Source organism: Gossypium hirsutum, chromosome D08, assembly GCF_007990345.1.
Source record: "Gossypium hirsutum isolate 1008001.06 chromosome D08, Gossypium_hirsutum_v2.1, whole genome shotgun sequence".
NCBI classification, from domain to species: Eukaryota; Viridiplantae; Streptophyta; class Magnoliopsida; order Malvales; family Malvaceae; genus Gossypium; species Gossypium hirsutum.
The window spans coordinates 23,786,290-23,798,258 of record NC_053444.1 but is presented as its reverse complement, the minus strand read 5'-3'; the positions used below and the strand labels follow the sequence as shown (position 1 = coordinate 23,798,258).

The 11,969-nt window shown below is 32.4% G+C and overlaps 1 non-coding gene across 1 annotated transcript; it reads right to left on the bottom strand.

The window, feature by feature from the left end:
• Positions 1-9,245: 9,245 nt before the first annotated feature.
• Positions 9,246-9,352, bottom strand: LOC121220424 (small nucleolar RNA R71). Its single transcript, XR_005917626.1, has one exon. It is a non-coding gene; the product is annotated as a small nucleolar RNA R71 (small nucleolar RNA).
• Between the last annotated feature and the right edge of the window lie 2,617 nt (positions 9,353-11,969).

The window sequence follows — 11,969 nt, the reverse complement described above, 5'->3', positions numbered from 1 at the left end:
AACTGGAAATGTGGCTATAACATAAAAGCATTTAAAAGTACAAACTCCCACTAAAACCAAATATCCTTAAATGATATTACACCCATATAAGCAATGTGTCATGAAAAACCTTGGGTGTAGTCCCTTAGTAAGTGGATCCGCAATTATGGAGTTTGTCCTAATATTCTTTATAAACACCTAACACTCTAAACTTTTACTTTAACAACCAAGAACTTTAAGTCTATGTAATTTGACTTTGATGTGCTCCTGTTGTTATTGGAATAATGACTACCAATTATTGTCACAATTTACACCCTAGTGACAAAATTTTGCTTCAATATTCCATCAAAATCAGAGTTTGTATACTTGATGATCTTTAACCTATTAGACATCCGATACGTGAGCATGTAATCTTTTGTTCTCTGAAGATACCTCATAACCCTCTTTCCTGCTAACCAATGGTTCATACCAAGGTTGCTTAAGTATCTGCCTAACATCCCAACAATGTAAGCAATTTCTGGATGCATACATACTTAAACATACATTAGACTGCCACTCTTGAGAGGTAGGGAATCTTATGCATTTCCTTAATCTTAAAATCATTCTTGGGGTATTGGTCGAGACTTAACTTATTATTGACAAGTAGTATATCCTTAACATATAAAACCAAATATAGAACCTTACTCCCATTGAACTTGTGGTATATACAATTATCGACCAAATTCATCTCTAAATTGAATGAGATAATCATTTGGTAAAATTTGTAATACTATTGACGAGAAGTCTACTTAATCCCATAGATGAAGTTCTTTAATTTGAAAACTATTAACTTTGCATCATTAGATTCAGCTTAAGGTTAAAATATTCCACAAAAGTCATTATAATCATTTCTCTAGTGAACCTTTTTTAATGAAATTCATTCTTGAGGTTGTTGAGTTTTTTTTCTTGACCAATTACCTCATCTTGAATAGGGAATTGCTCAACATTGTCTTATTGAGGTTCTGGATTCACTTCTTGATTAGTGATAGGTATGAGAACCAGAACATCTTCAAAAGTGATAGCAGGAATTGAGTTAGAATTCAATTCCTCCTCAAAAGCAATGTCTCTAACTTTATTTCTCCCTCCAAACTCAACATTTTAAAAAAATGTTGCAGTTCTCATCTCAAAAATATTCCTTATTGTGGGATCATAAAACTCATAGCCCCTAAATCGCTCAAAATAACTAATAAAGTAGTTATTTACTGTTTTGGAGTCCTTTTCGTGTTGCCTATAAGGCCTTGCCTCAAGTGGACATCCCCAAATGTGAAATTTCTTTAGATTAGGTTTTTGACCTATCCAAAGCTTATAAGGTGTTTTTGCAACTTCTTTAATGGGTATTCTATTCAAAATGTAAGTTGTTGCACTGATCAAATGAGCACTTTCACACTTATCATGTTTAAACCTTTCTTCCTTTTTCACATAATAAGAAATGAGTTCATTTAGAGTCCATTTCTCTTATTGACAGATCTAACCAATTTTAAATTGGTTAAACTATGCAGGAAGCGATACAAAAAACTATAAGAACAAGCAATTCCTCAGAAAGCTCGATCTTAAGTGCCTTAAGTCTTTTGGTAACAAGAAACATCTCCATACTGTACTCCCCCATGTTTCCTTGACCCTTACACTTCATAGACATGAAATAATTCAGAAATGATGTCATCTTAACCTTATTGTTTGTAGCAAAAAACGTTTCTCAATTTCTTCAAGAAAACACTTGGCCTGAGTAATCTTTTCAGATTTTGTGCCTCAAAAGGCTTCTGGAATGTTGTGTTTCATGATCATTAGACTCATGCGATTTAAACGATCCCACCTCTCAAAATCCCTCTTAACATCAAGGGCGCTTTCCGTAGTGAGAGGTGCAGGTTGTTCCTCCCTTAGTGTAAGGTCTATGTCCATATAGCTGAGCACTATAAATAAGTGTATTTTCCATTTCTTAAAATTAGTCTCACTAAACATGGGTATAGAATTAGCAGATATTGTGACAGCAAAAGATAAACAAGTTGAAACCAAAAAAAAAAAAGATAAAAACAAACTCACATTAATATTCATAAGTAAACAATAAATTCAAAATAATGGCTAATCTCATCTCAAGATACCAAACACAACATTAATATCAAGTCTTTGGTCAGCATTATTAACAGTAAGTAGTACTCTTGTTGTAGCAATCAAACATTGACAAAAAATTATGTCTAACAATGAATTAATCTTTGGACTAACATATTGCTCACATAAAGTACCTTATAATTGTCACACATTTATCACCACAGTTGTCGTTGAAATTCTGCCAAATATTAACATACCTTTAGGTCAATTAATAAACTCACAAATCACAAAAATAAGTAATCATCTTAATATTTAAAAAAAACTAATATACGCAAAAAAGGTCACTTTGGCGGCATTTTGTTTCAACTAATCTATTTAAAATATTAAATATCCTTAATTAAAAATCAAAGCCAAAATTTGAATTTATTTATTTCAAAATATTTTTCTTAATTTCATCTTTCAATCAAATTAAAAGATAATAGCATATATATGTATATATATTTATCCCAAAACAACATACAATTATGTTAGCAAATATAATAATAGTTGAATAAATCAAAATAACCTCACATAAGACTTTAAATTTAAACCAAAATAATTTGAATAAAGGAAAACATCATATCAAGATATCGGACACTCCATTAATATTTTATCTTTGGATAAAATATTAACTTGTAAGTGATATCTTGGTGTAGTAATCAAACATTGACAATAAGAACATGTCGAACAATAAATGTTCCTTTGGGCCAATTTATTGCTCACAGGTAAAACCGAATAATTGTCACATGTTTATTACCATAGTTGTACATGTAATATTATTAACTTTCATTTGGGCCGATCAATATTAACATAACTTAAGTTACATGCATACAATCTTTTATATTTTAAAATAAAATAATTTATACAAAAAATCACTTTGGCGACTTATTGCTTTAATTAAGTTATTTTAAAATATATATAATTATACCAATATTCAAATTTAAAATTTACCCAATAGTCAAAGGTTAAAACTAAAATTTTTTATTGCACTTCCGAAATAACTCAAAATAAGGATGTCTTGATAGTGCAATAAAAAAAACTGAAAACCTTAATCTTTGACTCTCTTTTTTAACCATATATGTCAAAACCAAACATAAATAATGTAGTGGTTCAAGGTCAAATAATTAACAAGTACATGTAGTCATAATTTTGGTATAGACAAAACACCAAAACAATTCACACATATACGTGTATTCAAAATCAAATAGAAAAACTTACCCTACATATACCACGTAAACCCAAAATTGTAATTATAATTAGACAGAGATTCGCATGAATACTTGAAAAATATTTTCAAGCGAATAAATCTAAAAAAACATAATTATAATAGTTGGCATATCCCACAATTCATACAATAAACTATATTATCATAATTTAACCAAATATTTGGAATCATAATATGTCAAAACCTATATAATAGAACCAAATTTAAAACCAAATTCTTTTAAGCATGTATAATGATTGGCATAAATTTGCATCAAAGCACCCCAAAATATTGAATATATATTCATGGAATTAAATTAATAACTTCAATGACTATCCATTAAACCAATTTGGAAAAAAAATCATAATTGAATCTATAAATTTTTATTTTTAATAATCTTAGCATTAATACACACAAAACTTAAAACCATGAATATTTATAGATTCAATTAAAACCAATTCACACATGTAAAATCATGTAGTATACTCTCAAAAATTGTTTATATGTAAATACATATAATAAAAAATACTACTCACTTATCTTGCATATACAAAATAAATCCGAAACTGTATTTATAATTAAATAGATTCGTATGAAAAAAATCCATTACATATTCTCAAACATATAATTCCTAAAAATAAATATATATATATATGAATTAATTATTCTAAATACTCAAAAAATAGATGAATTCATAGTTAAAATATTGTATCCATATATATTTAAATAAATGAAAGAATAAGAAATCAAAACAATATCACTGCCCCAATAAGAGTTGAACGTGGATTCAACTTTCATTCTTTCCTTTAAAGTAAAATAGAAAGCCGCGATTTCAATCAAACTAGAAACACAAACCTTCTTCATCAATTATCATTGTAATGGAAATCAAAATCATACAAATATCATTAATTTTCCATTCAATTCGGCATTCAAGAATCAAACTGAAGTCATCATTGATATATATAATTGGAGAATAGATTAAAAACAAAATTATATATTTATAAATCCCTAAAACTTTAATATAATGAATCAAAACTTAAAAAACTTTATCAAGAATCTTAAAGATTCAACATAGTATATAATTGAAAAATCAAATCCATAAAATTTGAAAAACAAACCAATCCAAAAATAATATAGAATCAATTCGTTCTCAATGATTCAACATAACTTGGCTTTGATACCATTTGTTAAAATTGTAAAATAAATCTGAAATAAAATTTAATAAACTAGGATCTATCATGTCAAATCATCAAGAACAAATCATGAACAAAACTAGATGCGAAAGCGTACCTGAATTCATCGATTCCTTGAAATCTACAGATCTTGGGATTTTGATCTTCCAAATTATCACACAAGAAATTTAGAGAATATTTGCTCTCTCTTTACTAAGGATGAGATATTAGAAAAGTTATCTTGTGTATATAATTTAGAGAATATTTGCTCTCTCTTTCCTAAGGATGGGATATTAGAAAAGTTATCTTGTGTATGATTTGGGGACCATAACCCTAATATATATAACTTTGACACATTAGCCCTAATTCCTAATTAGCCCATCATTAATTAGAAATTGATTAGAACTTAATTACTAGAGTATCTACACATATTTGACCTATACTTTATTTAATAATTAAAGTCCAATAAACCTTAACCAAATTAGATCACTTTTAATTTGGGCTAACCTATCATGATAGTAAATAATAACATGTAATTACCCTTATTATATATGTGATTTCCAACATATCTATAAAACGTTTTGGTTCAGAATTGATGAAAAATAACAGAATGCTAACCTATCATGGTCCCTAAGCACGTATTAAATTGTTTCCAGTGCCGAATAATGTTTGTTTAGTCGCAAACACCTTTAATTAGATGCTTAAGTGTAATAGCAGTTGTCCTTGCTTAAAGCTATGTGTGCATGTGTTAAATTACGGTAGTGATGTAACATCCTGTAACTCGAGTCTAGAGACCGGGCCAGTGAGGGGTGTAACAATTTTATACTAAGACATTCCATAAAAGATGATTTTTGCAAGAAAATTAGATATTCTACCCTAAGGACTAAATTGCAAGAAATGTAAACTAAAAGGACTATCCAGCAAATAACTAATGGGGATTGGTTGAATTTGATGTGGTTCACCAAATTTCGGACTCGGGACATAAAACGATTAAATTACTGACACCATTTTATCGTCTGACCTCACGAGTTAATCCAGGACCAACGAATGCGTGCGCAACAAGATTACTTTCCGGTCTCACTTTATCTTAATATTTTCTTAGGGCGTTATTACCTAAGTTATTAGTTCTATTCAAATTAGTCCAATTTGTTAAGATTTAATCCTTTGTCCAAAGATTTTAGTTTATCCACATCTCAATCAACGAACCTCCTTAAAGGTTTAGCTACACATGCTCAAAGTGAAGAAAATAAACTTAGTAATGGGAAACAGGGCAACCATAAATGTAAAGCTTGAGAAAAATATAAAACTTGAGATTTTCATGCAAGAAAACTTAAATAGAATGAAACCAAAAGCATTTAACAGAGAAATCTAAAGCAATAAACATAAAAGGAACAAGTTTTGACAGATTTAAAGTAAAATAAATTGAAATACATTAAACTAAATCTTAGAGTCTTGAAAGAGAAGTACAGGGATTGGAAATGTAAATAAAGCTTAGCTATAGTGTTAACCAACTTAACTAACTTATCTATACTGTTAACCAACTTAACTAAGATGAAGAACAACAAGAAAAAGAGTTAAATGCAAAAAAATAAACTTTAATCTAAAGTAGAAGAAGAGAAAAATAAAAACCCTAAAAAGTGCAAAGAAAACTAAACCTAAATTAAGCTAATGTGTGTCTCTCCTCCTCAGCAGTTTTTGGCTATTTTGAAGTGTCCTCTAATGACTTGTTAATGCCAAAAATGCCCCTACACAGGCCTTGTGTGATCGATGGGTCGGGTAAACAAAGATTTCCCTTTCTTCCAAATTTGCCCCCTTGATAAAGGTGATATCGCGATACCTAGAAGAGGATATCGCGATATCTCGAGCAGTGTTGAAACTTAGGGTCTTCCATAGGAGGTGGATATCGTGATACCAAAAGGGATATCGTGATGCCACTGAAGGTAGTAGTTGATCTTCTACATTGTCGGAGGTATCATGGTCCTAAGGGTTGGATATCGCGATACCCTTGCCCTTAGTGCCATTCTCAATTGTTGTCGACCTCCGACATGTCCCTATAGCACTTAAACACACGTTAGGCCTCCAAATGGCACCAGTGGTCAATTGGGTAAAAATAGAAAAATTTGAGACATTTTCACTTATTATCTAAAAATAATGATAAACTGTGCTAAAAACTCTGTTTTGCTCAATAAAAAGATCCTTAAATGCGCCAACAAAACCTAATTTGCAACATCAATTTGTGGCAGATCACTACTCCTACTTTTGACTCTCAACCCAAAACAAAGATTAAGCTCGCAAGGCCCACTAGCAAACCCCAGTTCGCCAAGACTTCTGGTGAACCTAAGCTCGTCAGGCCTACTGGCGTACTCTAACTCGACAGGCCTACTGGTGTACACCAGCCCACCAAGCCTTCTAGCGAACACTAGCTTGCCAGAATCAAACTTCCAAGCCCTATTTTAAGATGTTACAACTTTCCTCCTCTTTAAGAAATTTTGTCCTCGAAATTACCTATGTTAATAAAAATGTGGATACTAATTCTTCATTACTTCTTCTATTTCCCAAGTCGCTTCTAATCTTTTGTAATTTAGTGTAGCAAATTAAAGTATTTTTCGTACTTGAGGACCTTGAATACGAGAAATTTTAGTATGTTTTAGTTATGTTTTCTTAGTTTAGTTTACGCTCAATAAAAATTTCATTTTGAGTCTTTTATTAACCTTAGATTTAGAATGAGGCCAAAAGGCGAGCTAACGTACTTAGTTGGTGTTCAGGAGACCATTCAAAGTCAAAAGAACTCAAAGTTGGTCGTTTTGTTGCAACACGGGTAGTTCAATGTCACAACATAGGGAGCAGAATGCCAGAATTTCTATACTATCTTGGGTGTCCTGACATAGCAAAACGATGTCGCAACACACTGCTGAACCTACCCCTAAACCATGTATACTACCTTCGATGTCACAACACAAGGACTAAGGTTTCGTGACATCAGCCTTGTATAGGAATCACTTACAAGACAGGGGCATTTTGGTTCATACAATGAAAATTAAAAATGAAAACGTCATTTGACCTAGAGTTGAGGACGACGACAACCCTAAATCTATAAATAGGCTCTTAAAACACTTGTTTAAGGAAAACTTTTTCATACTTTAAGTTTACTTTGTAACTATAGTTTTCAGTTTCACTTTCCTTTAGGCTTTGGGTTTATTTTTATTGGTGTTCTTTGGAGAACGTGGTTTGTAAACGCAATCAAACGCTAGTGGATTTCTTGCACTTCATCTATCAAATACAATGGGATTTTCTAAACTTTACTCTTGATTTGTTATTTATGTTTATCCTTATATTCAAGTTTATTGTGTTCATAAGATCCATGAGGAACTAATCCTCTTATAGGGGATTAATGGCTGGAGGTGTGATTAATTGATTATTATGTAGGGTTTCTTAGCGGATCAGCTATTTTGGAGAGGAAGAACTTAAACCCTAGGCTTGACGACCCTAAGAAGTCATTTAGGTGGGAATTAACAAAAAATTGGTATAGCCTATCCATGAACACCTTAGCCCCAAACTGATCTAGACTGTGAGGTCGAGAGATGATTAGATCTTGTCGACTTATTAGTTTTATGGAAGATCGACAGATCAAGTTAGGGTAATGACTAGTTGATTGAGTAGAAACCCGAAATAAGAATTAGTTATGACCACCAAAGCGAGCTAATCACCCATGCTTAAAATTGATTGAGTCTATAAATTAGTTTTCTGAAGTCATTTTCATTTAGGTTTTTGTTATTTCTACTTCATTATTTATAAAAATCCAAAAATCTTTATTTTATGTTTTATCGTAATATAATTTGTTTAAAATACTAATTAGATCTACTTACATTTAAATTAGAATTAATCTAGTAATTTGCCTCCCTAGGGTCAAAACCTCGGAGTACTCACCTGCTTTGTTGTAAAAACTATGTTACAACCTGACTCGTATACATATGGACATCACCTCAATTTCATATCTTTTAGTTGCAATATTCATACACTGAACATTAGTACATCCAAAAGTAGTCAAGTTGTTGGCGTCATTACCAAGGAGGCAATGTTACTAAATTGATTTTAATTTTTATGTTTTAATAGAATAATTAGGAAATTAATAAATTATAGATACAAGTTTTTTTATTGCTACTTACATCTTTTATTTTCTTTTTGGTTTTAGTATATGACTCGTAGTAGGGAACACCTATAGAACCAACTATTGATCCGGAGAGACTAATTCACCAAAATCATCAACAGCAACAACAGATGCAGAATCAACCACTTGCTGCAGGCAATTTACCACACGATAATCCACTGTTTGACGAGATTACAAAAATAACCCACAAGACTTACCACTACCACCACAGCTACCCGCAAACATACATATGGCATGCAACGAAAGAACCCTAAGGGATTATGCGCTACCTAACCTGAAGATGGTTCAAGGAAGCATTAAAAGGCCAGCCATCACGGCTAAGAATTTTGAAATAAAATTGGTCATGATCCAGAAGAATTTACAATTTAGAGCCACAATAAAGGAGGACCCAAATCAACATTTAAAGCAGTTCCTTCAACTTTGTGATACATTTAGATACAACAAGGTCACCGATGATGCTATTCGTCTTCAGTTGTTCCCCTTCTCCTTAATCGATAACACCTTTTTTTGGTTAGATTCGTTGGCACCATAATCCATCACGACATGGGATGAACTTGCAGAAAAATTTCAACAAAAGTTCTTTCCTATTAGCAAGACGGTCCAACTAAGGAAAGAGATCACAATGTTCAAACAGTTAGAAGAAGAGAGCTTTCACGAAGCTTAGGAGCATTTCAAGACTCTAATACAAATATGCCCACATCATGGATTACCTATAACACCCCTAACCTGTATCCATTGCCAGGATAGGGTTACGGAGCATTACCCTAAAAATGTAACTTTAAAACATACATATCAAATCTCAACATAAACATGATATAAATCATTCAAATACATGCATATAATCCCTTAATCAAGCCTTCAAGACCCTAGAAACACTTTAGAAACGATTCGAGACTCAATCCAAAACATTTGGAACATTTAAGAAAAAGTTGGAAAATTGAACTGCAAGGGTCACAAGGCCGTGTGGCCAGGTCGTGTGACTCACACGGCTAAGAAATATGCATGTGTAACTCTCGAAATAGCCTCACACTCCCGTGTGCCAAGCCGTGTAACTGTCTAACTTGAATGCTTTGAAACCTACAAGGGACATACGGCCGTGTCACATCGCCCGTGTCTCAAGTCGTGTGGACATGAAATTGGCCAAATTCAAGTCATTTCTATCACCAACCCAAACATGTACCTACAAGCCTTTTGTGCCCAAATTCAAGGCATTAAAAACATACAAATTCATGCATAAAAAAACCAATTCAATAGACCATAATTCCATCCAACCAATATACCAACAAGGCACCTCAAATGCATTCAACCAAATCTTACCTAAACATGGAAACATTGCCACATTTCATACCTACACACTAAGATCAATACCATTTCTAAACTTATCCTATCTTGACCACATGAAATCTATTCCATCACATACCATATTAGCCATTAAAAATGCATTAAAACTTATCCGTATAAACACATACCATCAAGGCATCAAAATTACTAAAAGTACATCAACCAAAATGACATATACATGCCAAATTATCAACCAACATTCAACTATACATCAAACATAAGTCCACCTATACATGCCATTATAACCTTGGCCAAAACATCAAAAACTACCGATATAATCACTAGATAGTATGATAGATCTCTGACGAGCTTCCAAACCGATTGATAGAGGGTTGCACGCAGACCAAGATCAAGTTTCCAAGTCACGAGAAACTCCCACGAAGGCTCTAAACGAACCAGATCTGAAAACAAACAGCAATTAAGATTAAAGTAACCAAAACTAAAATCAAATCCCCAAAACAACTAAGAACAGCCAAGAAGTAAAGAACTTAAGAATAAATGGTTTTCGGAATGCAAGAACGCAAAAATCAATCTCCAAGATTGATTCCCCAACCAGCTGAATCCAATTGAACTCCCAAGATGGTTTCCCCCAAATTACAGCAATCGAATGCACCCAAGAAGACTAAAGATGACTCGGCAAGAACCCTAGAAATTGGGGAATTTTGAATCGATTATGTGCTGCCAACAAGAGATTAATTAAACGAAGAGTTCTTGGAGTTTAAACAAATCTGAAACGCGACAAAGAACAGCAAAGAGATTAGATCAAGATTCGGCACAATCAGAAATAAATAAAAGAACTTGAACAGTAAGAATTAAATTAAAGTCCTAAGGATCCTTAAATTCCCGAAAGACTTCACAAATCCCTTCAAACGGCTCTAATCTCCCCTCCAAAGAATATCGATGGCAAGAAGAAGGTTGAAGATGGCTCCCACAATCAAAAGATTGTTAAAACAACTTCTAAAGAAAACTCAAGAGAGAATTCTTGGAGAAAAACCTCAAAGAAAATTTTGCACTTAACAAATATGAAATTTTAATGTAATTGTAATGTGTATACAAGGGGTGGCCGACCATCACTTATATAGGCCTCAAACTAATCCTAACTTTATTAGAAAACTTAAAAATTAACCCTAAATAATAAAAATAATAAAAGAATTTCGGCCTAACACTTAAATGGGTTGTTTTGGGCCGAATTTAACATGTAATATCTCTAGAGCCTAAAAATTTAAATTAACAAATAAAATGTTTGCAAATTGGGCCCTTTGACATTTTGGCCTAATTTTCAACTAAGTATGTATGGATTTCTTGATTGGGCTGGGAATTTGCTTATTGGGCCTCGCCTTCAAGAATTTGGGCTTGTGATCCATCTTTTACTGAAATTGGGTCGTTGATGCTCGTAATGGAGATCCAATGCTTTTTGGCTGCAAGATTCGGTTTCTTGGAACAAGATTTCCAAGATTTGAAATCTTGATTTTCTTGATTCTTGAAATCGCTCCAAACAGCAAAATTGGACCAAGATTCGGTTTCTTGTTCTTTTGTGTATGCATCTAAGGCCTTGCTAACAAACTCTTGAATGGTCCCATTTAGTTTGGAATGCATTTGTTGGGCCTTTGATCTCATTATTGGGCCTTGTGGTAATTTGAGCCCATCACGTTCTTGAACTTGGATTGGGCCTTTGTGACTCGTATCACCGATCGTTCTTTCAATAATCTGAAAAGAAAAGGAAAATAATAAAGTAAACAATGAATTCTTAGTAAGCTCGTATACTTTAAACATAACATTCCATTTTAATAATGAACTTTATAAGGTAATTATAAACCTATACCACCACCACAAGATTTATCAAACTATATAATCATCAACTCACAAATGAGTAAGTCCAACAACATCACATATATTTTTCATTCCTAACATAATAGGATTTTATAAGACATATTACACAAACATTAACCTTTTCATAAGACTATGAACCACTCCATTTACTTAC